The sequence below is a fragment of the Equus caballus genome, chromosome 28 (genome assembly GCF_041296265.1).
Source record: "Equus caballus isolate H_3958 breed thoroughbred chromosome 28, TB-T2T, whole genome shotgun sequence".
Taxonomy (NCBI): domain Eukaryota; kingdom Metazoa; phylum Chordata; class Mammalia; order Perissodactyla; family Equidae; genus Equus; species Equus caballus.
Window position 1 is genome coordinate 13,029,178 of NC_091711.1, and position 26,855 is coordinate 13,056,032.

The 26,855-nt window shown below is 39.1% G+C and overlaps 2 long non-coding RNA genes across 4 annotated transcripts; one reads left to right on the top strand and one right to left on the bottom strand.

Annotated features, from left to right (window-relative positions):
- Positions 1-1,726: 1,726 nt before the first annotated feature.
- Positions 1,727-25,777, bottom strand: LOC138921164 (uncharacterized). Of its 2 annotated transcripts, none has more exons than XR_011433508.1 (3): positions 12,956-13,276; positions 9,929-10,316; positions 1,727-2,574 (listed from the first exon to the last, which is right to left on the bottom strand). It is a non-coding gene; the product is annotated as an uncharacterized lncRNA (long non-coding RNA). The 2 variants fall into 2 exon arrangements; XR_011433509.1 differs by lacking the exon at positions 12,956-13,276 and adding an exon at positions 25,117-25,777 and having other exon boundaries at positions 1,733-2,574.
- On the top strand, positions 6,842-9,982 carry LOC138921165 (uncharacterized). Of its 2 annotated transcripts, none has more exons than XR_011433511.1 (3): positions 6,842-7,412; positions 8,074-8,215; positions 9,546-9,982. It is a non-coding gene; the product is annotated as an uncharacterized lncRNA (long non-coding RNA). The 2 variants fall into 2 exon arrangements; XR_011433510.1 differs by lacking the exon at positions 6,842-7,412 and adding an exon at positions 7,671-7,814.
- Positions 25,778-26,855: the final 1,078 nt, after the last annotated feature.

A 26,855-nucleotide genomic window follows, 5' to 3' on the forward strand; every position in this document is an offset into this window, starting at 1 on the left:
TGCTCTGGATGGTCTATCTTGGGAAGAGGATATTAGCCATCAGCTCTTGTCTCCCATTGCTCAAAGGATTGCTCCATAAAGTGTTAGCTTCCCTGCACTTTGATTGTGCGCATGTGTGCCCTGAGCAAGTGAGGCAGGGTCTTATGCCTCAGTGGCAATGGGGAAACCCTGGGACAGGAGATGAAAGATGCATCCATTGGCATGAATGGTCAGGTGCTATTGGGTAAACCTGGTGGAGCCAATATAGAGTTGGTCATCAAAGTGAAGGCTCTCAAGTGGACCAATTGAACAAGGACCCCAGAAACAAATGGGGTTGAGAGTATCTTGGTGGCGCATAAGATGTATCTGACATAATCCCTTTTACCTCTGCATCTTGGTTACCATCTTAATCACCACCTTTAAAACAAAGGCAATAGTAATTATCTATGGGTGGCTTAAAAAATACATATGTGTAGTATAACACATCGTGTTCTCCAAAACAAGTTCTTTTTCTGACTCTGCTTTTACCGTTAATGGCATTTGAATTGTTCAATGAATTTAGGTTTGAGACCTTGGAGTCATCGATGACTCCCGCTTCTTCTTACTCTGCAATCACAGTTAGAAGCCTAGTCATGTAGAATCTAACTCTACAATGGCTCTTGAATCTTTTATGTCATTTCCACTCCCTATGCTATTGCTTTAACTCAGGCTCTGAGTATATTTTGCCTGAAGTAGCCACCTGATGTTTTCCATACTTCCTGCCTCTTCTTTCTCTTGTTCACTCTGAACATTACTTGCCAAAATAATGTTCCTAAAGCATCTGATAATGTTTTTTCTTCTTCATAATATCAACTGCTTCCAAGAGTCTACCAAATTAAATTTAACCTTCTTTCCAAAGGATCTAGAAAAATCCATAAATTAATTAAACCTGCCTTATCTACTTGGTTGTGTTTTACTAGTATCCATGCACTCATTTGCAGCCAAATTGGATTTCACAGGTTTTCTTGGACACACTGTACTTTCTTGATTTGATTCCATGCTCATGTTTCCCTCAATCTTAAATGCCCTTCCTGCTACTGCTGTTGTTCAAAATATTCCCCTTCCTTCAAAGCACGTCTTTAAAATTGTCTCCTTCAGGAAGCCTGGGCAGTACCATCAAGACTGTTGTTTCTATCACCACCAGTCTTTTTGCCTGGGTGTTCTTCACTTCTTATTTGGGCTATTTTTAACCTTCCTTTAAAGAGGGTGTGTGTCTGGGGGGGGGGGGGGGGGCGCGGTTTGCTCTATTATCAGAGCCACAGGAACTCCCCGAGTTGCTGTCTAGTTTAAGAGCTTAGCCCAAGGCAGGGAAGAAGTGAACTTGGCAGGCTCAGATAAGGGAAATTGAGGGTAAGTATGCCGCTAAGATACCCATGTTCTCTACTCCTAGATTGAGCTCCTTGATCATGCAAGACTGTAGAAAGGTCTTTCTCAGCTGCCATCAGGCTGTGAGGCACGATTGAGACAGATTGATGCTGACGATTTTGCAGAGACAGTAAACTACAGTATTTGCTGGTTTGGACAATCTGGCAGGATTGAGAGGGGGTCAGAAGGAATGATTTCTTCCTTACTCTGATGACTTAGGAAGGTGAAGGGGACATCGAATCTCATGTGCCAAAAATATTTCATTATAAACAAACTCAAAATTCAATTACATTTACAAAAGACAGTAAACAATAGCTGACCCAGGAAATTTCTACCACAGCTCTTTAGAGTAATATGAAATATTGTTTAATTGACACCGTTTCAAACACTCAGATATCATTTGCTTTATTTGGGTGGAGTTATTTTTACTAATAAAATTGGGGAGAAATGACTCTTATTATATCTAAGCTGACATTTTGTACTAGTGAGAACATATTTTGGTAGGAAAAAGATGAAGGCTAAAAATAGTAACCTGGAAAAGTCATTTTTATCAGCCAGATTCTGACTGAGAGAGGTCTTAAAACTCCTGTCTTAAGAAGTGTTTAATCTTAGATCTGTTTTTTTGGCCGTTGTAAGAAAAGGAACAAGATTGCTTTTTGACATTGATAATGGGTATTAAACAAGGTTTCTGGTTTCAAAGTAAATAGAATTTTATTTATCAAGAAGAGGCCTGCTTCTAAAGAGGAAGCTGGCTAGTGCTGGCCCATTTCCCTGGAGTCACAATTTCCTATCTGATGGGAATGTGAGGAGCATGATTGTTTATACTCCAGAAAAGACAGTGGGAAGAAAAGAGGAAACAGCATCAAGGGACTGACCTTTTGACCCAGCTGACGGCCACAGAATCCAAGATTTTAGAATTAGGATCACAGGGCATTGGGGGTGCATCTTCCTAAGGCAAATGAAATATGATTCTGAGTTCTGTAAAGAATGCTGCACTCTCTCCCGACTCTCTCTCGAATCTGTTCTCCTCTCTTCCTCATTCTTCCACAGGGTAAACGCACCAGCTTCTTAGCTGGTCTCTTTGCCATGTGGTTCATCTGGCTTCAGTTCATCCTGCAGTCTGCTGCTAGTGTTATAACATGGATGGCAGAGGTTGTCTATTTTTTTCACCAAGACAGTACCTGGCAATAGCTGATAAATAAAAACATTAAGAATAATTAATGAAATTAATTTTCCAAAATAACAAATTCAAATAATGTCACCTCTCTGCTTATAAGACTCTGTTGTCTCACTACTGATTACAGGGAAATGTCTGAGACCCTCAGCTTGACCCCTCCCATCCGAGTTAGTGGCCCTTCCTGGGGCTCCTTATGTGCCGCATCACTGTGTTGTTCTGATTTGTTGATGTGTCAGTCTCATCACCCAAACACTGAGCTCTGAAAGGTGGAAATTATGTTTTATTTATCTTTATATTTTCAACCCTTAACATATTTTTGGTGCATTTAGGTCTTCATTAAATTTTTCCATTTTAAGATGCCATTTAGTAAACAAGGTCGCGTTCACTCTATTTGCATGACGCAGTTCAATTCAAAGAATATCTATTGAATGCCTAATATATGTCTAAAACTCCCTGATTCATGACTTTGTAGACAATATTTCCTTTCACCAGTTCTCTTCAGAAACCGAAGTTGGTTTTTGTTTGCTTGTTTTCTTTTTAAAACAGTTTTAGTCTTCTCTTATGAAGAATACTTCAGTGCTTTTGATCATGTTAAATGAGCCTCTTCAGACTTTTTACCCATTTTTGTTTTTTCTTGGAGCAGCCAAGAGTTTAGAAATACTGGTTTTCCTTGAGCTTGTGTCTTTAATTTGCTTATGTCACCACCACATTTAGCCAATCTAGGATGGAAAAGTTGTGGTGATAGACATCTAATTGTTTTCTTATTACCACCTTTTTTTTGGGTAACGCAAAAAAAAAAAAAAAAATATGTGCCAGGTTATATCAAAACAACTGCAAGATTTAGTGATATAAATGACAATAGGTACCATTTTTTTTAGTATTTTAAATATGTCAGGCACTATGCTGAATCCTTGCTGGATTATTTTGTTTAATCTTCACAACAGCCTTGAGAGTAGGCACTTTTACAAGTGATGGCATAAAGGATTAAAAAAATTTAATGACTTCCATGAAGTCACAGTTAGTAAGCAGAAGCGCATGAGGGATTTCAACCCAACTCTATCTGATTCTGGAGCCCAGACAGTCCCGCGACTCCTAGTGTTTCTTATACTTGGATAACGCACAAACTCCTTGCAAAAAATATTCTTAGGATCCCCTCTCTTCTAAAGATCTCTCAAAAAATGCCAGTTTGAGAAATACAGATTTAAGAAACTAAGGTTTCATTCTGTGGAAATGTCTTTCAATTTGAACTGTTGCTGCAAAAGAGAAGTTTTACCTTTACCATAGGCTAAGATGAATTGTTCAAAGATTGCTGTCAACATAAAAACACAAACTCTAAAAATCTCCTATCTTTGCAAATTTGTCCTTGGACTCTGGGGTCCACAGGCAGTGGCAGAACAAAGGATTATTTGGTTTTAAGAAAAGGGAACTGCAGGCTACCCGGTGGCATAGTGGTTAAGTTTGAATACTCCGCTTTTTGGCCTGGGGTTCACAGGTTCAGATCCCAGGTGTGGACATAGCACCATTCGTCAAGCCATGCTGTGGTGGCATCCCACATAAAATAGAGGAAGATTGGCACAAATGTTAGCTCAGCAACAATTTTCCTCAAGCAAAAAGAGGAAGATTGGCAACAGAGGTTAGCTCAGGGCCAAACTTCTCACAAAAAGAAAAGAAAAGAAAAGAAAAGGGAATGGCCTTTGAACCCCTAAAATCTCTGTTATCTACCCTGTTGTGGATGCTGTGGTTCATTCTGCAGATCTTGCCTTCAGCACCAAGACACTCATGCCTTCAGGGGCCAGAAGTGTTGGCTACTGAGGGTTCACAAGTGATTCCTTCCTCAGGAAACTCTTTTGGCTGCCCAAGTTTCCATCCTATTCCTGGGGGCAGCATATTCCTATGACCACTTGATAGAGGTGGAGGCGGGGTATGGAGTGGGAGCGGGCACAAAGGCTCAGCTGCTCGCTTCACTTCAGGTCAGGTCTGAGGAGGCACTCCAGCTTCAGAGAACTCTGTGGGACGGGCTGAGGGCTCTGTTGCAACTGCATTGCAGTTCAGCTTCTCCCTCTGCCCTGTCCTGCTTCCCTACTCCCTTACGACTGTTGTTCTTGCGAATACTCTACACTAAACCTCCTTTTGGCAAATCTTTGGCTTAGGAACCCACTCATGATCACTTCTAAAGCCATCTCAAGTAAACACTTAATGTAAACAAAAACAGGATGATTTCTGTGTGTATGTAGCTTTAGGATGAGACTCCTATGCCTCCCTGTAAATCAGACTCTTGTCGCTTAAGCTCCTGCATCAGATATTCTGGCAGAGAAACTCTTGACTCTAGCACTCTACAGGTGTAGACGTTAATATCTGCAACAGTCTCCTCATCCTTGGAGAAGCCTCTGATCCCTCCCTAGAGGGGAGAATCGACACAACACAAAGAATTCAACTGGTCCAGGTAAAACTCACAGCAGCAGCTTGAATGATTTTGTTAAGTTTTCTGAATTAACCAAGGTAATAGAATAATAGACACTAAAACTCGCTATTTTGTATCATGTAGATGGTCTAATTTATAATTCAGTATTTAGGCTGAGGGAACTTAGCTGACATTATGAAGATGTTAGGACAGTACATATCCATGGTGGGAGGTTCCCTGTGGGTTTATGTAGGACTAGTGACCAGTCCTTCCCTGCTCAGTAATCTTCAACAGGAACAGTTTGTACTGAGTTCCAGTAGTTGGAGCTGTGCCTGAGCTGCTGAGGAATAAGAATGCAAGAAACGCACAGAGTATATGGGGTAACACACACTTACATTTTGTACCCAGCTTCACCACATGATTTTGTAAACATAAGAAAGAGATAAATGCAAAATCATCATACAGCTCATATAAATAATTCAAGCCAAAAGTTCATCTGAGGCTCGAATGATCTCATTTGAATCATTTTAGTTAGATTGAAAACAAAACATTCTTTTCCTTTCAGTTGTGTAGGTAGCTAAAACGTACTTGAGATCACATTTTAAGATTGATACACGTCTGCACACTTCTACCTTCTGAACTGAGTGCTAGGATAACATTCCAATGTATTAAAAAAACAAGAAATAAATGCACTGTCACTTAACATCAAAATAATTTTAAGTGCTTCTGTTTTCCCTTTGCATGACCATCATGACATACCTTGATAATCAGTGGAAGGAAAAAATAATTGTCCATATTCTTTCACAAGACTAAGGCAAAGATAAGATGAGATTAGGAGGCAAGGAGGAAGTCTGAAGCAAGGTACAGTACAAGGTGGATTGCATTGCCAATTATCAGCAGGATTATTGAATGGAAGAGGGGAAACTCTCCTAGCTGGTTGAGATGTGGCAGCAGAGAAAAAATCCAGATGTAGGTTCAGAAAATAATTTCTTTGCATAGTCTTTGCTGACTATGTTTATAGAAGTAAATGTCAAGGTAAGCTTGGCAAGGAACAAAAGGGATGAGTCACATTTCTCCAGCCTCATTCCCAAGATGCTATCTTTTTACCTTTCTGAGTATGCACAAGTCTGCCACTGGGGTTCTGCTCCTTTATGGGGAACAGTATGCAAACACTCAAATAAGAGCAGGACAGCAATTTTTCATATATGCTTTGTTTTCATTTCTATGACTTGGAAAGACCAAGTTTCCAAATGCAGAAATTCATGTAGTTACTCTGCAGTTCGAGTCCTTGCTTGCACTCTGGACTTTATAAAACAATTAGTTTTAAACATGCTCTTGGAAGAGCGAGTGTAAACTTTGAATTAAAACTCCTTTTCTCTGCTCCTTCCTTGCACATCATACAGAACCAAGTTCATTTAGAGAATAGAAAGGTGTGAATAAGACTTGTCACTACCTCAGTCTTTTGTTGTGTGTTTTAAGTATATTTTTCTACGGTTCTGAGACATGGTCTATGTAATCAACTATTAAGTCATAACTGCCAAGCCAACAGGTGTTAACAGCAAGAAACTGTCAGTTCCTTTTAGAATACATTGACTTTTAAGGTTAAAAATCTTGACTCACAACACTAGTAGAAAAGACCATTTTACAGTTTCTTTACAGCTTTCCAGTGGGGGTAGGATGACCCTCCCTCAACTTTGATATCTTGAATCATTATCTCATTTTTTTTGCTTTTCTTTCACTTGCAAACATCCCTAAAATATTTTGTATTGGTTACCTCTATTTCCTGCCTAGTCCTTCTTTATTTCCTTGTGGTCTGAATTCAGCCCCTCCACTCACCTGAAATTTTCTTCCCGGTCTCCAGCAACCCTTTAGGAAACGTATCTAAAGACTTTTTAAAGTGACCCATTTTTTGGACCTTCCTGTAACAGTTGCCTTGTCGACTGCCCTCATTGCCTTGAGACTCCTCCTTTGTTCTCCTAACTTCTGTGACACTATGTAAAACTGATTATCAAAACCAACAGATACTCTCAATTTCTCTATTTTGGTTATGGCTTAAAATCATGAAGTTATTTTTGGTTCATCTCCATCCTTTTTTCTACTAAGTCTTGTCTATTTTTCCTTTGTAATATTCTATCTTCTTTTTTCCTTCCAAATCCCACTGTTATCACCCTTGTCCAAGTCCTATGTCATGCTTGTTCTTCTTAACTGGTCTCTTTGTATTCAGTTTTTTCCTCATTCCAACCGTTACTAAGCTGCTGCCAGATTTTTTCCCCAAAATGCTTTTTTCTTGAATAAGTCACTCCATCATGCTGTGTGCTTGGAAGTGGCTGGATTCAAGCCAGTTGCGAATGCATCTGTTCTGATGATATATTTCTCTTAAAACCAGACAAATGCTTCCAGTGAAGATGCAGAGAAAACGCATCAGTGGTTGTCTTGGATGGAGATGCTGAGGTAAGCCGATTTAGTTTGAAGTTTGGAGTTGGATTGCATGGGCTAGAGGTCAGGGCCGTGCAGTCAAACACGATTGGAAGGGTTGGAGGTTGAAATGGGGCCAATGCAGAAATGTGTTGAGGAATATTAGGGGCTTTAAAGCAGAAAGAACAGGGCAGTCTGGGACACATGAGGGTAGATGTTATGGCTGGTGATCAAAGGAAATAGCCAGTCAATGGACTAGAGTGAGAAAATTTTGGTTCTTACACTGTTAGAGATGATGTGAGGATGAGGGGAGAGTGGCCAAGCTGAGTTCTATGGTTTCTGTTGTGATTTTTGCCTGAGGAGTAAAGTTGTGTGGAATGGGCTTAGGAAGAGTCTAAAGAGAGAAGCTAAGGATTTCCTAGGCTGATCTGCTGGAGGGTAGTTCTTCCATGAATTCCTTTATATGAACCTATTGCTTTAACCAGATGAATCTAATAATTGTTCCCCAGCTCATTCCTACATCTCTGCTATTTTCCGTGTCTATCATGCCATAATCTTTCTTCTCTGCTTTCATGAATTCTACCTTTCCTTTAAAATTCATGCATATTTTATCTGCTATCGGTTAGTTCTTGGTTCAAAACAATGAAATTGAACACTGGCTAACTTAAACCCTCTCCTGCCCTCCCCACCAAAACAGGGTGGGGAGTTGAAATTTTCTAGATGAATTCACAGAATCCACAGGAAGCTGGAAGATAAGAATTGAGATGGCTCAAACCAAGGAAACTGGGAAGATCAAGAAGCAAGAGACACAGCAAGCATCTCACCGCAAGAGGAGCCTGGTAAGGACTCTGTCACTGCTACTACCGCTGCTGTGACCTTGACCTCCACCTATGCTTTATCCTTGCATCCCCCTCAGAATTCAAGACCTGACAGAGCATCCACATGGTCCAGACTAAGTTATATGTCCATTTATTTGGTCCAGTTTGTGAAAGGGATCTGCTTCCATTGTGTGTGGAGAAGAGTAGCTCCAACCAACAACATGCACAGTGGGGGCTTTCCCAAAAGGGAGAATGGAATATTGTTAGGAAAAGGAAGGTGAAATGCTGGAGAGCCCCCAAATCACAAATTCCCACTCTCTACCTCCTCTGTGAGTTGTTCCTACGTACCCCAGGTGAAAGTGGCCGCTGTTCCTCCTTAAGACATTTTTTCCTCAGCCACTAATTTGGTGTGTAGTACCCAACAGTTAATGCCATTTCTATATATCCTTTTTCCTTAAGAAGATGAAAAGACCTTAAAGACCAGAACCTTATCTCTGTATCCTAGCACTCAAAAAAGGCCTTTGCACACAGCATGTACTAAGTAATTTTATTTTAGAGGATGATATTGACCAACTGTTTCATTTCCAGGGAATGGTGTCAGTGAGAATCAGCTTCATGTTTTATTTCATTTAATATGCGATGAACCAGGACAGGGAAACTGGCATCCACTGCACATTTACTGTGTGTTAGGTACCATGCAGAATATTTTCTCTTGTAATACTAGTGATAATAACAGCTGGCATTTATTTAGCTTTGTTATGTGCCATGCATGAAATGAAGTGATTTACATACATTATTTGATTTAATCCTCATCATGACCATGTGAGGCGGGTGGCATTATTTTGCATGTTTTGCAGATGAAGATACTGTTCATTAGACAAGTTTAGTAACTTTCCCAAAGTTTCACAGCAGATAACTGTGGAGCTGGAACTCGAAACTATTTCAGCCTGGTTCCAAAGCCCTTTTAATACGTTGCATTGCTGAAATAGGAAGAATAAGACTTGAAGGAACATATAATTTCAATAAACATTTCATCTCCTTCATCATTAGCTGCCCCAGTTTCTCAGTATTGCCTGAAAACTTCTTTGAAATGCAAATTCTCAGGTCCCATCACAGACCTGCTGAATCAGAAACTCCCGAGGTGGACCAAAAAGATTCTGATGATTCTGATCTACATTAAAGTTTGAGAACTGCTAACTTATATTCTCTCTCACTGTCTATATTTTTGTGTGGCTCTACACCTGTATAAGTCATGTTGAACAGTATGCATATTGTATTCTATGTCATCATTTAAATTTTATTTGCAATTTTTCTTATATTTTCCAATTTCTTTCTTTTTTTTTCTGGTCAGGAATTTTGGCCCTGAGCTAACATCTGTTGCCAATCTTTCTTTTTTTGCTTGAGGAAGGTGGTCCCTGAGCTAACATCTGTGCCAGTCTTCCTCTACTTTGTATATGGGATGCCGCCACAGCATGGCTTGATGAGCAGTGTGCAGATCCGTGCCAGGGATCCAGGCCTGCAATCCCAGGGCTCCCAAAGTGGAGTGTGTGAGCTAACAACCATGCCACCAGGTGACTCCTCAGATATCTGTTTTTAATTCGTATATCTGGTGTATTCTTGTAGGCTGCTCTTCTTGAATGAGGTCTCACATAAATTTAAAGAAAACAGAAATACATGTGGAGGGTACCTATGTGAATGCCAGTTATCATATTCCAGAATAGCCCTCTTACTTACTTTCCTGGTGTCCCGGACAATTTTTATCCTCTGGAGGGGAAACGGAATGAGAAACAAAATGTAATCCACGCAGGCGAGATTCATCTCCACCACTTCGTACCCTTTGCCAGAGGAGCTAAATGATTTAGTGAGTGGCCTTCTCTTCCAACTTTTGCGGGAGTATCAATAAGGATGTCAAAATATCAATCATGGTTCTACATCTCTCACCCTTGCCCTGGATTTGTTGAAAATCTGCCCAGATGCTCAAGAGGTGTCACATACAAGTTAGATGTTCATCCTGTCTTCTCTGAAACGTGAAGATCGTCTGCTGATCATGTCAGCCACCACGATTTTCAGGACCAGGTTCGTATTCCAAATGAATGAAGGCTTCCTGCCCTGCTTCTCTCACCTGCATGTGAAGCAAATTGAACATTATGGGGGTGATTTTGAAGATAATGTTAGGATTGATGAATGTTTTTTCTCATTTTCAAGAGGGAAATGAGTCAGAAAGGGCAAGATGAATAGTTACTTTCCCTTTCTTTTTGCCTCCCTCATGTTGCAATTATAACAAAGTGCATTTTACTTGACTCTTTAATTCAGTTCCTTTATTCTGATCTTTGAGTTTAAAATACAAGTAAAGTGACTAAACTCATTTAAATTGCCAAAATTAGGTTTTATTTACTTCTTTTTCTTGTAGTTTTAAGGAAAACTACCCTAATCCAATGTTTATCACTAGGATCTTGCTTTTGTATTTAAAATTTGCTTAATAAAAAAGGTTTCCTTTCTTCATTTCTTCTTCTTTCTTTCACCTGAACCTCTTCTTCCCTTTTCTCTTCTTTCTCTCCCTTCTCCCTCCCCCACCCCCACTGCACATTGATAATTAAAAAAGAAAGGGAAAACCAGCAAACAATTGTTGAGCACTTACTCTATCCCAGGAACTGTACTAATTTCTTTGGATATTTCTTCTCAATCTATCTTCTTCTTGGTGGGCTTTCTTCTACTGATCAACCATCGTCTTTCCACTGAAACTTTCATCCCCTCCTCCTCCACAATTTGTCACCTAGTTCTTTGATTTCACTTCATAAACATCCCTTAAATCTATCCTTATCACTTTATCATCACTGACTTATCTTTCAGCCGAAGTATCTAGATGACCTCTTAACTGGTTTCCCTGACCCCGTTTTCTCCAGCTTCTAGCGCACATATATTTTTATCTCTATCAAAATAATCTTTCCAACATGCAAATCTAGTCAGTGATTCATTCAACAAACATTTATTGAGTGTCTACTGTTTTTCAGATACTTTGTTCTATGAATACTTGTAAGAATGTGACAAGGCTTAAAGCCTCAAAATTTTCCCTGTTTGGCAGAGGAGACAGTTGTATAATTGGACAATTATTATAGAATGTCATATGTTAAAGGATAAAAGTATATGCACAGTATTAAGGAAGCACTAAGAAAAGGATAAGAATCTCGATCAGGAGTTGGAGGAGAGACTCAACATAGACTTCCTGGGCAAAATAACTCTTGAAATGAGTCTTGAAAGATGAGTAGAATATAGTTTAGGGAGGAAGATGAAGGTAGGGCTGAGCATGGATGCTAGAGGCAAAGGGCATTCTGAACCCAGGGGTAATCTTAAGCAATGGCAACAACAACAAAAATACTTTGATGTTTCCTGAACTAAAGAAATTCTGTTTATTGTTGTTTTAAACTTATAAGTTTTGGGATAATTTATTACGCAGCAATAGATTATTAATGCAGCAACTGAAGGGCTATTTATAAAAATAGTGTAGAAAGAATCTGAACTGTTTGGTAGCTATAGAGATGGAGAGGAGCATGCAGACTTAAGAAACCCATAGGAATTAAAATCTTTCGGATGTGGTGATTGATTGGATGGCAGTGAGGCTGAGTGAGAAAAGAGAATCAAGGATGACTCTCTAGATAAGTTCAACTTGGGCATAACATAGATATCAATCCCCATGCTTAAAATCCATTATTGCTTCTTCATTATTTCCCAGATAAAGGTCAAATATTAGCTGCTCTGACCTCTACAAGCTGGATCTTTCCTACCTTACCAACTTTATCACCAGTCCTCTCCGAGCCCCCAGTATTGATTTTGGAACATAAACTCTCTTTCATTTTTTTTCTTTTTTTTCACTTTTCTCCTGATGATTCCTCTTCTAGGAATGTCTTTGCTCTTCAGCTCAACTTCAATCACTCTACACACATACTTCCATCACACAGAGCAGTCTTTCAAGAATTCCATGTACCTCCTATCCCGCCACCCCAAATCAAACTTAATTATTCTTTATCTTCTGTGTTACAGCAGTGTTTTCTACTTGTCTGTATTGTCGATTACATTGTAATTATTTATTTGCAAGTCTGCCTTTTCTTCTGGACTATGGACTCCTCAAAAAAGGCTCAATATCTTCCTTATTTTGGTGTAAGTGCTTATGTTAACGCCTAATATATAGGAAGTGTTTAATCAATGTTTACTGAGTATGTGAATGAAAGAGTGTCTTCTAAATCAATGAAATATCATTACGTCTCTCCTGACTTTTTAAATTCTTCATTTTGAGATACTTATTAGAGATGCTTACACATGGAATTTACTTAAAGTTTAACGTAGCTTCACAGAATCTGTGATCACCTGTCCTTCGTATCTCCACAGCCTAGTTCAACAACTTTTCAACTGGTTTATCATTTTTTCCCTTTTCTTTATTTGTTGTTACCCAAGGAAAAATATTTTGCATTTCTCTCATTTCTTCATATCCCACCAGTCCAAGGAGGACGAGAGGCACATGGAGCAGCCATGGACCCAACTTACCGCTTAGACCTAAGGCTAGTCCAGCCCAGACTAGATCAGCCAACCCCTAGACAGTGCACAGATGTGTGATCGAGAAAAAATATTGTGCTTTAGAGTCACAGAATTCCAGTGTGGTTTGTTAAATAGCATTATTACAGCAATAGCTGACTGATACAATCAGGTTTCCATTCTTTCCTTCCCTTCCATTCTCAATGCTACCATCCTATTTCTTTCATTACTCACCTGGACTATTGCTATAGGCCACTGAAAGAAGTCCTCCAACCTTTGGTTTCTTTTCCTCTCAACTTGTTTTAGTACCACATCAGATTAATCTTCCTGTTCTAAAACGTTCAATGGTTTCATATTATTCTCCAAATAAAATACAGATAAGTAATTTATCTCAATTTACTGAAATCCTATCCATCCTTCGATGTCCATCTCAAATGCTACCTTCTTTAGAAAGCTGCTGTCTTTCTCTCAACTGACGTGTTCTCATTTTCCTATGGACTTTAACATCTCCCCAATTCCCCCACTCCTCAGCCCCTGGTAACCACCATTCTACACTCCGTTTCCATGAGTGCAACTTTTTTAGATTCCGCATACAAGCGATGTCATATGAGATTTCCTGCTCTCTGTCTGGCTTATCTCATTAAGCATAATGCCCTCAAGGTCCCTCCAGGATTTCCTTCTTTCTCATGGCTGAATAATATTCCATTGTATATATCAAACATCTCCCCTGTATCTATTTATCTGTTGATGTCCCTAACTTCTAAATATTGAAGCTCTCCAGGGTTTAGTCAATGAAAATATTCTCTTTATTTTTTGTTTGTTTTGCTTAGAACTTATTGATCTTCTTCATTCTTTGAATTGATATATTTCATTAGTTTTGGAAAATTATTAGCTATCATCTCTTCAGATATTGCTCTGTCCCCTTGTTTTTGGAAATCCAATATGTGTGCTAGACTTCAGGGCGTGCTCGAGTCCTCTTAGCACAGGCTTTGATTTTTTTTTTTTCTGGGTATTTCTTTCTGATCTTTTCCAGTTCCCTTGTTCTCTCTTCAGCCAGATATAATTTGCTTTTAAATCCTTCATAATTTCTGAATTTTGGTAATTATATTTTTCGCTCTTTTCAAATTTGCTATGATTTTTTAAATAGTTTCCAGTTGTCTGCTTTCCATGAATAAAGTAAGCATGGTTGTCTTAAAATCTAATTTTGGAAATTTTAATATCTGGAGGCTCTGTGGTTCTTTCTGTTGTCTGCTGTTTCTTCCATATCTCCTTGTGTGCCTGGTTATCTTTGACTGTGCATCAGACATTACATTTGAAAACTGATTGTAGAAATAATTTGTGGCCTACATATATATATTACATTTCTCTATAAAGGAGTCTGATGGTTTCTACCAAGTTCCTGGGGGCACTGGCAATCCAGTATCACCTTAATTCAGTGTCAGGTTTGAGATTTCCTGGTCTACTCAAATAATTTGTAGGCTGAATGATATCTGAAACTTTTCTGAAGATATGGATATTGGTTTTTTTTTTTTGTTTTTTTTTTGCCAAGAAAGATTCACCCTGTGCTAACACCTGTGCCAATCTTCCTGTATTTTGTATGTGAGCCGCCATCCCAGCATGTCCACCGAGGAGTGGTATGGGTCCATGCCCTGGAACCAAACTCAGGCCACAGGAGTGGAGCATGTGGAACTCAATACCGAGGCCACAGGGCCGACCCTGTTAAATATTTACTTTGGGCAAAACAATAGTTCTGAATTATTTTATCACTTTTTTGCTCTTCTCACTCTCATGCAATCTCATAGAGCCTCATAACTTTAAACATTCTCTCTATATATGTTGATGAGGCTAGAATTTGTTTCTTTAGCCTGGTCTTCTCCCTTGAATTCAAATCTTGTATATCCAGTGTCTACTCTATGTCTCAATTTGGATGTTTAGTAACGTTTTCAAATTAAACCTTCCTGAAAAGAAACTCCTGCTTCTCCCGAAACATGCCCTTCTTGAAGTCTTTCCCATCTCTTTTGATGGCAATTCTATCTTGGATACTCAGTCTAAAAATCTTAACAGCATCCTTCTTTTCTCTTTCTTTCACCTCCTACGTAAATTGCTTGGTAAATCCTTTTAACTTTACATCTAAAACATATTGAGAGTCCAATCCCCTTTATCACCATTGTTCTGGTCCCAGCCAGCATCCCCTTCCCCTGGATTAGTATAGTGGCCTCCCACCAGGTCTCCCTGCCACCTCACACAATTTATTCTCCACGTACAGTATAATGTGATACCTTTTTGACCTCACGTGGTAACTGCATGATATATTTTTGACCTCTTTTACCGCTTTGTTCCTAGATCTCTCGGCTCCTTTCATCCTAGCTTCTTTGCTTGTTTTCAAACATCCAGGAATGCCTCAGGCTTTTGGACTTGCTTTCCCCTCTACCTGGAATGTATTTTCTCCAGACAGCCACAAGCAAACAAAGCTACGGTCTTTGTTCAAATGTCCCCAACCAGGAAGGCCTTTTCTGACCACCTTGTTTACAATTGCTATCTTCACCCTACTCTAACCCTTCCAGATATCTCATTGTTTCCTGTAATTTTTCTCCTGTTCTATTTTTTCAATAGCATTTATCAGTCTCTGACATACTGTGTATTTTATTTATTTATGTTTATCTCGTACTTTTTTGTCTCTCTTCCCATTCTACTAGAATGTAAGCTTCACAAGGATAGGGATTTTCATATGTTTTGTTAATTATCACACTCCCAATACTGGGAATATTGCTTGGCTAATTTAAGTATTTGTTGGCTGGATTAGTGCTCCCACTCACTGGAAAAAAATGCACAATTTTGGTCAGTTTCAGAAATGACATCTTATTAATGCAAAAGTACTATTTTCCTTTACGGCAACAAGACAGAATTATTTAAAATATAATCAACAGGAAATGTTTAATCGCTCCAATTGTATACTGTTAAGTCAATTGTAGCTGTCCAATTTACTGTAATTTCATGTTATGAAGGAATATCTATACAGTAAAATTGATATTTTACTGAAAATTCAATTACCATCCAGTTCTATATGCTTCTGGCATATTCAATTGTGAATACTTATTTTTGTGTTTACATAATGACAGACATTGTTGTGGTGTTTCAAATGGATCACTTTAACCTGGCTAGACAGTACTTTGATGAACTTGTGAGAAATGGAATTGACCAAAGTCTCTTGCCAAGTTAGATGTTTGATGCAGGCCACATCAGGACACTGATTTGGATGTTTTAACATCATTCTACTCAGTGCTCAGACTTTAACATGCTTTCAAAACACTAATTAATGTTGACCAAATTCCGAGAATTTATTTTTAATCCTGATTTTACAGATGAGGAAGCAAATGGGGAAGAAGTTAAATGGCTTATTTAAAGCCACATCACAATTTAACAGCAAGCTGGGATTCTGTGCTGGGCACTCTTGTCTCATGTTTCCAAGTTTGTTAACGTCATGATCTCATGCCAGGATAATCACTGGAATCCAGGCCTGAGGAACATAACTTATTTTCTGGGGGTGCTGCTGTGATGACCAGAGACGTTGCCATTAAAATTCAGAGTCTGGAATCAGACCTGGTTCACATTGATAAAAAATGGAGTTCTAGTCTGTATTTCTGTTCTTTGGGAAGAAGTATCATTTTGGTGTCTTCCAGTCTTTTAGATAGAGAGGCTAAAATAATAGGCCCAATGGAAAAATAAAGAGTCCCACATGTTCTGATGTTAGTACAATGGAGTACTATGGTTTAAAAAAATTTAGGGTTAGAATTTCCTTCTCAAAGAGGGTAGAGTCAAGTTAGATACCACTTTTCTAGAAAACCACACACTCAATTATACAGATGTGGAATGGCTTGCTGTGAATCAAAATGTCTGAACTCCTTATAGGGTACAGGGATTCTCACTGAATCTTGCCTTTGGGCAAGGGCTCCTTTATTTATGTTAGAAAGAACGGCTTACAAGTCTAATTACACTTGGTTAAAACTATCCATTGGTTGATAGGATTATTTACTTATTCTTTTGTATTCTTAGCTTCCTCATCTGTAAAAGAGTGATCATTGTGGACCCTCTCTAATAAAGTTGTTATAAGAATTAAATGACACTTCTGGGTATTTATCCAAAGAACATGGAAACACTAATTTGAAAAGATATATGCACCTCTATGTTCAACGCAGTATTATTCACAATAGCCAAGACTTGGAAAAAACCTAAGCACCCATCAGTGGATGAATGGATAAAGAAGATGTGGTATATGTACACAATGGAATACTACTCAGCCATAAAAAAGATGAAATCTTTCTACTTGTGACAACTTGGATTGACCTTGAGGGCATTCTGCTAAGTGAAATAAGTCAGACGGACAAAGCCAAAGACCATATGATTTTGATCATATGTGAAAGACAAAAACAACAGCACATGAACGCATAGACACAGAGAATAGATTGATGGTTACCAGAGGGAAAGGGCGAGGGTGAAAGGGGTAAAAGAGCACACGTGTATGGTGATGGATGGCAATTAGACTTTGGGTGGTGAACATGATGTAGTCTTCACAGAAATTGAAATATAATGACGTATATCTAAAATTTACATGATGTTGTAAACCAATGTTAGCTCAAAAAAATAATTAAATGAAATAATCTAAGTTGAGTGTTTGGCACAGTGCTTGGCTCATGGCAAGCAGTACATAGTCGTTAGGGTTATCATTCTTCTCATCTCCTTCCTCCTCATTATTACTGTTATTAAATAATGATGATTATTAAATGGAGGTGAGAACATATGTTCTCCAGATGAGCAGGAATGGCAAAGGTGAGGGATTTTTATCATCTCCTATATTTCAAACACTGGCTATGAGAGCTTTTGCTACCAGATGCAAGATAAGAATATCAACTACTTTAGTAATCAAATGATTCCAACATGGAAAGCCGACAGCTAAATTAGCATTTTTAAGTAATAAAAGAAAATGTCAAGAAAATATAGTCTTTTTTTTAGAGTAGAAAATGACAAGAGTACAATAACAGACTGCAGTTGAACAGTGGATTGATGTGTTCTCAGGGACTAGAAGTTGGAGTGAAAATAGAAACGTAAAACTAATATCAATTACTGGCACATGGTTAACACTAAAATGTTTTCTGGGTGAATGAATAAATGACTTGGTGGATGGATGTTGTTTCCTAGCCTAATCACAAGTCTCTGAACATGTCCAGTGTGGCAGATACATAAATGGTCTTATCCATCATCTTTACCAGTTTCCTTTCAGTGTGTCCTTTTGTACTGAAGAGACTGGAAAGCTAAAAACCACATCACCCAGACTTCTTTATAGCGAGGGTGCCAGATATGATTTAGGTCTAGTTGGTCAGATGCACTCACGTGGGACTGGAATTTGGACCTGAATTATGCAGGGAAGAGAGGAAGAGGAAGAAGCATCTGCTTGCTGGTGCAGATAGCTGTGGAGGTGGGTGGCATTGGAGCTGGCCTTGGAAGTGACAGCTCAGATTGTGGCAGGTGAAGCAGTGGTCTTGGAAGCCCATTTCTGCAGTGGGAACTTGGGAATTTTTCTTGGACTTTGCCCAGATCTCCCATTTACTCTGTAAACCTTTTAATACCTGGGAATTATAGCAATCCCTTTCTGTTTAAAGAAGCCAATATGGATTCTGTCCCCTGCAGCTAAGCCTTGACTATCGCAGTGGTTCCTTCTATCTCCATGCCACAGTTTCATCTGTCTTGTCTTTTTTTATCTTGCCTTGGTCAAATGCCACTTCCCTCCTTAAATATCCCTCATATCCTCCCCAATAATGTGCTTTATTTGATCCGCTAGAAGGTTTTGTGTTTCTTTTATAATTCTTGTCATATTCTGCTTTGATTTTGAGTTTGTTTTCTCACTCTGTTCCAATGCAATTCTTTGAGTGAGTCTAAAATTAAAATATACTTAAAAGGAGGCCGGCCCCCTGGCCGAGTGGTTAAGTTCGTGTGCTCCACTTCAGTGGCCCAGGGTTTCGCTGGTTTGGATCCTGGGCGCGGACGTGGCACCACTCATCAGGCCACGTTGAGGCGGTGTCCCACATGTCACAACTAGAAGGACCCACAACTAAGGAAAATATACAGCTATGTGCGTGGGGGCTTTGGGGAGAAAAAGGAAAAATAAAATCTTAAAAAAAAGTGTATATATATATATATATATATATATATATTTATATTTATATACTGCAAGGCTGTCTTGAGTTCCTACAGGACCTATCACAGTGCCATAGGTATAGTAGACACTTAGTGAAGATTAGAAGAATTTAAACAAAATCACCTTAGGAAGGCTGCCTTGAGAAACACTATGCCTAGGGGTAGTGTGCCTACAGCCACTCTGTCTCCAACTTAGATCTCTCTCCTGAGCTCAGACCCATCTTTCCAGCCATTTCCAGGACATTTTCATCTGGTGTTCCACTCACGCTGTAAGCCAAACATTTCCCAAACTGAATTCATTTTCTATCCTCTCAAACCTGCCTTTCCTTCCCTGTCTCCTGTGCTAATGAATGGCAGGCATCATCATTCTCTTACCATCATTCAAGCCTGGTCCCTGAGCAACAATCTCAACTACTGCATCCTTCTCTCATTACATCCAATCAGTAAGCAAGTCCCATCCACTCAAGTTCCATCTACCTCCCCTGTCTCCTTTTCTTCATTCCTCCATTACTGGCATTTTCGGTCTGCATCATTTCTCATGTGACTTCAGACTACCACAGACTGGTCTCTGTGCAGCAACTGTATCACATTTTTTGACTTGTTTTTCAGCTTTACCAATAATTCTCTTTACTTTAGCTTTAGGGTCAATGCAACTGCTTACTAAGTTCAGAGGTAAATTACTGGTTTATATGGATCATTTTAAATGACTGTACCTGGAGTTTAGTTTTGAGGCAGATTGATTTTGATGTCTGCTTTGTTAACTATTTGTGCTCAGTTTTGTCAGAAGATGTAAGTCTTCAGATGGTCTTACCATCATTAATTAAACAAATAACCACATCAGGTGTCATTTGCTGTTATTATTTTGTTACGAAGTAGAGCACAATGTTAAAAAGTGAGGCCTCCGGAGTCAGACTAACTAGGTTGGGGTCACCCAGGCTCTGCCACTAATGGCCTGGTGACCTCGGGCAAGTTCTTTAATCTCTCTGTGCTTCAGTTTCCTCATTGGTAGAATGTGGATAATAATAACATTTACCTCTTCATGTTGTCGTGAGGATTGAATAAGTCAGCATATGTAGTGTGCTTGGAATGGGGCCTACTTCATAGTAAATAGATGGTGTCAGCTATTATCTGTACTATTTATTAAATGTGAATTGTGAGCTTTTAAAATATCTAAATAATGTGAAATTCCAACTAATTAAGAGACAAGAACTGGCATCTCTAGGAGTATACAAGGATTTCAGTGATTTTAGTAATTAGGTGATTTTTCTTCACGTTTGTGAAATAAATTAACATATTTGGAATAGCTTCTTTAAGTTTACCTTAACTTACTAAATTTAACTTCAGGAAAATGGTGTACAAAGATTAAATTAAATCCTGATAATTGTCAATAAAAAGTAACTTGCTCTTCAAGCGTCGTAAAGAACAAGTGATATTTCTATAGCTCTTGCAGATGTTTATTAGAACTTGATTATCTTTTTATTCTTCTTCCTTCTTTTCAAAGGAAGGAGTGGGTAATTATACTCTGTCACATTTCCTTAGTTCTTAGATTGATAAGGTAGGTTGGTGATCTCAAGGAAAAAAAAGCAAGATATTTTTTATTAGTATAAAAGTAAAAGTAAGCCGTGGAATGATCTTTCTTCTTTCCATGTCTTTTAGCCTAATTTGTGGAATTTTAACATCTATAGTATCTTATCTTTGTTTTTTTCCTCTAATGGAAAAGTGAATATTAATGACTTTTTTTTTTTTAAGGAAGATTAGCCCTGAGTTGACGTCTGCTGCCAATCCTCCTCTTTTTGCTGAGGAAGACTGGCCCTGAGCTAACATCCATGCCCATCTTCCTCTATTTAATGTGGGATGCCTACCACAGCATGGCTTGACAAGCGGTGCATAGGTCTGCACCCAGCATCCGAACCGGCAAACCCTGGGCCACCGAAGTGGAACTTTCGAACTTAACCGCTGAGCCAATGGGCTGACCCTAATGATTCATTTTTCAACCATCAAGGTCTATCATCAGAAGGTGACAATGCTCAGGTATGGAAATATAGGCGCTTATTTATTGGCACTTAGTATCCAGAGAAGAAGAATACTGCCTCCAGAGAGCTTGAGTAGTCTGAGCGTCTATTGCTCAGCCCCAACACTGCTCAACCCTAGGAGGTGCTCAATATTCACCGAGTCAGTAAAGAGGCATTCTCTAATGGCAGGCAGGTTTGTTTCATCAGGTCTTGCCATGCCCCAGATGAAATCTCCCTAAAGGGCGTTCATCTCTTTTTTCTTTCCTTCCCAGTCATGTTCCTGGAATCTTTAAGACTTAAATAAAGAATCAGCCACCATTCAAGATTTTTCGTGTCAGTTCAACAAAGGGACGTAAAGTCAAGAATTTCAGGTTGATCATATTCTACCTAAAGTCTTCAAAGTTAGTGATTGAGAAATATGTTTTTCCCTATATGTTTACAGTAGAAAAAATATTTTTATATTTTAAAGTCAGCAGCGGAGTTTGTCTTTGGATAAGGACAGACGATATTTGAGAAAGTACCCTAGTAGCCACTCTGAAAATGAAATGGTAAACCATTCTCCCATTCCCTCCTCCCTCTCTCCTCCCTTTGTCCCATGTGGGCTTGGCCAAGATAGGACTGTCTGAGATCAGGAGGGGTCTGTATTCTTGCTTAGTATACTGAGTGGGAGAACTCCTGAGTTTCTGAAAGAAGACCAAGAGGGAGGGAGAGAGAGACTCTTGAGAGGGAGGAAGAGATGAGAAAGACAGATCAGCAAGCACGGTCCAATAAAAACATAATCTGAGTCATATATATAACTGAAAATTTTCTAGTGGCTATATTAAAAAATTAAAAAGAAACGAGTGAAATTAATTTTAGTAGTATGTTTACATTGAAAGCACATCCCACTTTGGCCTAGCCAAATTTCAGGAGCTCAGTGGCCACATATGGCTAGTGGTTACTGTATTGGGCAGCACAGATGGAGAGAGAGGTGCCCCGGCCTCATGGCCAGAGTCTAGAGTCCTGTGACGAGACAGGCAGTTAAAGTTCCAAGTGGTAGGAATGGATGAGGGTCCTTAAATGAAAAATTCTCATTCATTTTCTGTTGTGTCAAGACGTAACCCCTTCTCATTATTTTTATATTGTCAGTAATATTCTGATATAAAATGTAGGATATTTTCCGTAAAAATTCTTTGAATCCATATTGGCAGGAAGTACTATTCCTTAAGCATTCACTCAAGCCAGGAATGTAATGCTTCTCCCTCATTTCCGACAGCCTAGTAAAGCCAAGTCTCATTCATTCTACAGCTTTGACATCTCCTGTATCCGTCTCCTCTCCACACCTAGTTTGCTTTGGTTGCATTGGACACTCAAAGGAAGAGGGGCTGTGTTCTATAGCTGGGTCACATAAAGCAGAGGAAATCAAACAGCATCAGAAGCCAGATGTGAGTGAGATGGGAACTGAGCAGAAAGGACAAATCCAAGAAGATTTGGAGGTACGACAGGGTGGCAGAATGAGAAGATCCCCCTCCACAATGGATGGGAACTTGACTCATTTTTATTCAAATATTAAAATTAAATCTTGAGAACTTGGGACCACTCAAGCAGGTAGAGATTTTTATAGGAAGGCATAGATGTGAGAGCTAGGACAGACCACTTAGGATGAATTAACATAGCAGTTTTCCACCTTGGGAAAATAATTTGGTGACAAAGGTTGACCTGACCTAATTGGGCATGAACCAGACGTGAATTGACATAAGGCTATTTACAGTCTTTGTTTTCACATTTAGGGTGAATATTCATACATTTTGTGGCAGAAATAGTAATGTATTTAATAAGGGGTGCTACCTCAGATGCCACTATGGAATGTCACATAAAATAAGGAAAGGCACTCTATTAATTTTATGAAGTTCAAAAAATTCAGAATTTCAAATTATAGTGGGCCTTTTGGGTTTCCAGGAAGGGATTGTGGACTGGAATTTGGATTGGTGTTGAGGTGGGGCTGGAGGGAAGGTGAATGGCGAAAGCTTTTCTAGAATACCTCAAATCACAGCCAGAGGTCAGGGCTTGTCTTGTCTGTGTTTAAAGTGATCTCTGCCGATAGACACACCCCTTCTCTCCTGTTAGTTGAACAAGTGTTCTTTCTCTCCTTCCCTTACCAGCCTTCATTTCCTTCATTCTTCATTGTTTGTCCTCTGCTTCCTGGAGTCCTGGAGGGTTGTGTATAGTTCCCCACATAAGATTCTAGCTTTGTTGGTGGTTGGGAGAAACTCAAATTGAGGGATGCTGTTTATCAGAAATTTACCTTAGAGATTTTTGGAGCTGAAGAGGAGCTTGGTTTGACTCAGGTTGATCATGTTTGAGTGTGTTGCTTGCTCTTGAAGGCATGAAGAAGGCAGAACATGGGCAGTACTTATGTGATCAAAATTACACATCAGTCACCTTTTTATTTATAGCATAGTGATTCTGATTGTATCAGAGAGTGAACTGCTCATGTAGTATGATATTCAGGTGTACTATCTATATCTGGAGGTTCTTTCATCTGAAGGGGTTAATGGTACTCTAGAAGGGGCTAATTTAAACTCAGAGAGATGTGTGCCTTTCTTCTGGGTATTCAGAGGCATCCACAATGCTCTGACATTTTGTCTCTCTCTTAATGTAACGTCTGATGCAAACTAAAAAATGAATGTCAATAACTGTAGAAAGGAGTTTGCTCTCTCTCAAGTGGAGAATCCTGCATGACAAAAGGTCTCTGTTCCCTATAAATCTCTCCAGAATATTTTTTTCTGTTTATCTTACTGAGCCAAACTTCTTTCAAGGAGTATATCTCTCCTCTATGTGATATTCATTTTGAAAATGCTTCTCTTTCTATGCAGCTATGGCAGAATAATGTGTTCCTTGCTAAACAGAATGTAGAGTAATTTCTTATCCAATAAAAATGAAAAGATGAAGCTGTTCAAAAGAAGCTTCCAAATTGCCCTGCAAAGAAAACTCCAGAGAGATACCCCGGCAGGCTGGGAGATCAAACAGTAACATTTAGGACTCATCTATTTGCATTCTTTCATCTGGGCAGCGAGTGATGTAACAGTCCTTGGCTTTTTGCTGTTTCTAAGGCAGCAAACAAATACTACAATTACTGGAGAAAAGACCTGCAGCCTTGTGGTAGATAAAAGAAAACTCAAAATTACGTCCTAAGTTCACAGACATCCATTGTGATTGGTTTTCGGTCTTGGGCCACACAAAGCAGTCATTCTTCACCCTGGTTGAGTCATGAATCACCACTGAAGAGTAGGGACCCTTTCCCCAGAAAGACACACCCACACACAACAATTTTATTTAATTTAGGGAAGTGTGTGGATTCTCTGAAGCCCATGTCTGTACCTCAGGTTAAGTCTAGAAAGAGAAAGGCATAGAAAGCTAGTGTAAATAGAGGTGTTTTATTTTTTTACTTTTAAAAAGCTGTTTCTGGAAAATTATGCTTTGTTTTGTATGTGTATTTTAAAGAAATTACAAAGAAAAAAAGACAAAATAATGTTCAATTATTTAATTCTGGAATTGTATGTGGATGAAATAATAGATAACAGGTATCACAACAAGGTTAACTTCAAAATTCTGGTGATACAGAGTAGGCCAGAACAAACCATCTCAATATTTCTGTAAGATTTAAAATATCAGTTTATCTAGAGACATTAAAAGAAGAATCCTATCCAAAGAGAAAGCTGTGAGAGCACGGCCATTGATTCATATCTGAATTGCTATCGCTGTTCTGGAGCATGGACTTGGGCCTTTGAGTGTTTGCTCTCTCCTCTTGATGGACTTCCTGTGGATTGTAAATGCTCCAGAGTGGAGGAAATAACGCTGGAAGTGGTTAACTGGTCACTAATATTATTGTGAATGGCTCTTCCACTTGGAAGACATTGAAAAATTACCACTAATCTAAAGAACATCATGATTTCTGTGCCTTATAGAATCCAACAGTAATATCTAAACATTAACTTTCTAACACCTTGCGATGCACTTTAAAGGCACTTTTCACAGATATTACCATATTTAGTTCTCTTTACAACCATATATGGTCATTATTATTGCCATTCTTATTTTTCAGATAAGGAAATTAAGGTCAGAGAGATCAAATAACTTGTCCCCCAAATCCCCGTTGTGATGGATCTGAGGCTCCAATCCGAGTTTCCCACATCCCTCCTTTTCACTCACCAAGAATAGCACATTCCGTGTCCGAGTCACCTGGCACTGCAGTCTTGGTCTGATTCCCACTCTCAGTGAGAATTTGTGAAATTAGCCTGTTTTTTTATCAGGCAGGAAGGACCATGGTCACCTGGTCCGAGTGTGCTAGGCTCCTTGTCAGAGAGCAGCACTGACAGGTGGGGTGTGGTAAAGGGTAATGGCTCTTGGGGCTTGGAGTTTGGGAGCAAAGAACGTAGAAAATAGATTTCCTTACTTCTCAGTTCTGTCAGAGCCCAATCAAACACAGGCAGTTTGGTGATGAAGAGAAAAAGGCCATTAGGAACGAGGGAAAACAAAAAAAAAGCAGAGGCCCAATTAACTTTGTGCTTCATTCTTTGCTAAGGAAGATGCTAAGAAGATTTTCCCTCCCAGATTCCAACTTGAAGCTGAAAGGTCAGAGGTACTGGAACAAATAGTGACAAAGGCACGGTATGTTCTAAACCTAAGGACAAAGTAGATGCAAATAAATAGCTGGAACGAGAGGGCACTCATCCAAGCGTCCTGAAGGAACTCATGAGTAAAGGAGTCTGTGGGTCGAAGGCAATTTACAGTCACAGATGACCCCTGAGTGCTCCTTGAGTTTGAGGACAGGTAACAAATCCAATTCCCTGTTACAAAAACCCACCCTTTGTCATCGATTTGTCTTTATTTAAAAAAAATTAATTCACAAATGCTCCTTGAGTATCTAGTGTTAAGTCAATATGAGATGATTATGTTTTTAACTTTTCAAATTGTTTTTAAAGATTTTTTAATTTTTTCCTTTTTCTCCCCAAAGCGCCCCGGTACATAGTTGTATATTCTTCGTTGTGGGTCCTTCTAGTTGTGGCATGTGGGACGCTGCCTCAGCGTGGTCTGATGAGCAGTGCCATGTCCGCGCCCAGGATTCGAACCAACGAAACACTGGGCCGCCTGCAGCGGAGCGCGCGAACTTAACCACTCGGCCACGGGACCAGCCCCTTTTCAAATTGTTTTTAATAGATTTCCAGAAAGCTCAACCAATACCTGGTGTCTCCACAGGAATCCTTCTAGACCTAGCAGCCTGCCTGTTCAGGATTTCAATAAATTAACACCACTAGTTTGGGAAATAAAATCACAGAGCAATACCCCAAACCCATAACACAGTTGATGAACAACACTGCTTAGGAAAATTAGTCTATTCTTGGGTGCAGAAAAGCAGAAATATGCCCCCGGTTCTGGGCACAATTGAGGCTTCAATGAAAGGCTCTCGTAGGCTGAGACGGTGCCGTCAGAGGGCAGGCGAGGACGTCGTTTCTAAAGTTTATCCTCACGTTTATCCTCCAATTAGTCTAGTTTCTTCTTTCAGGTAATTTAAGAGACGATGTTTTATTGACTTATTCTAAGTAGGAATGATAGTTTTCAAATAAGGGTTACAGGAAAGTATTTACTTATTTCTTTTCTGTCCTGCTAAACTAGAAATAGTTCCCTAGAGTTTCTGTAGAAGAAGAGAATGGCTCTGGGTCAAAACTTTTAAGTACACAGATTTAAGTTCTTTTATATGTCATATTTTTTATATAAATCATATAAATATTTTTTCACATTTTTATACAAATCATACTTTTATATAAATTATATAAATCATACTTTCCAGTCAACCTGCAAAACTACCAGAATCAGAAAAGAATTTTGCTCGAGTTTTTAACAAAGGAGATATTTTCTAAGAGAAAAGCAATATATAAGTGAAAAGGCAT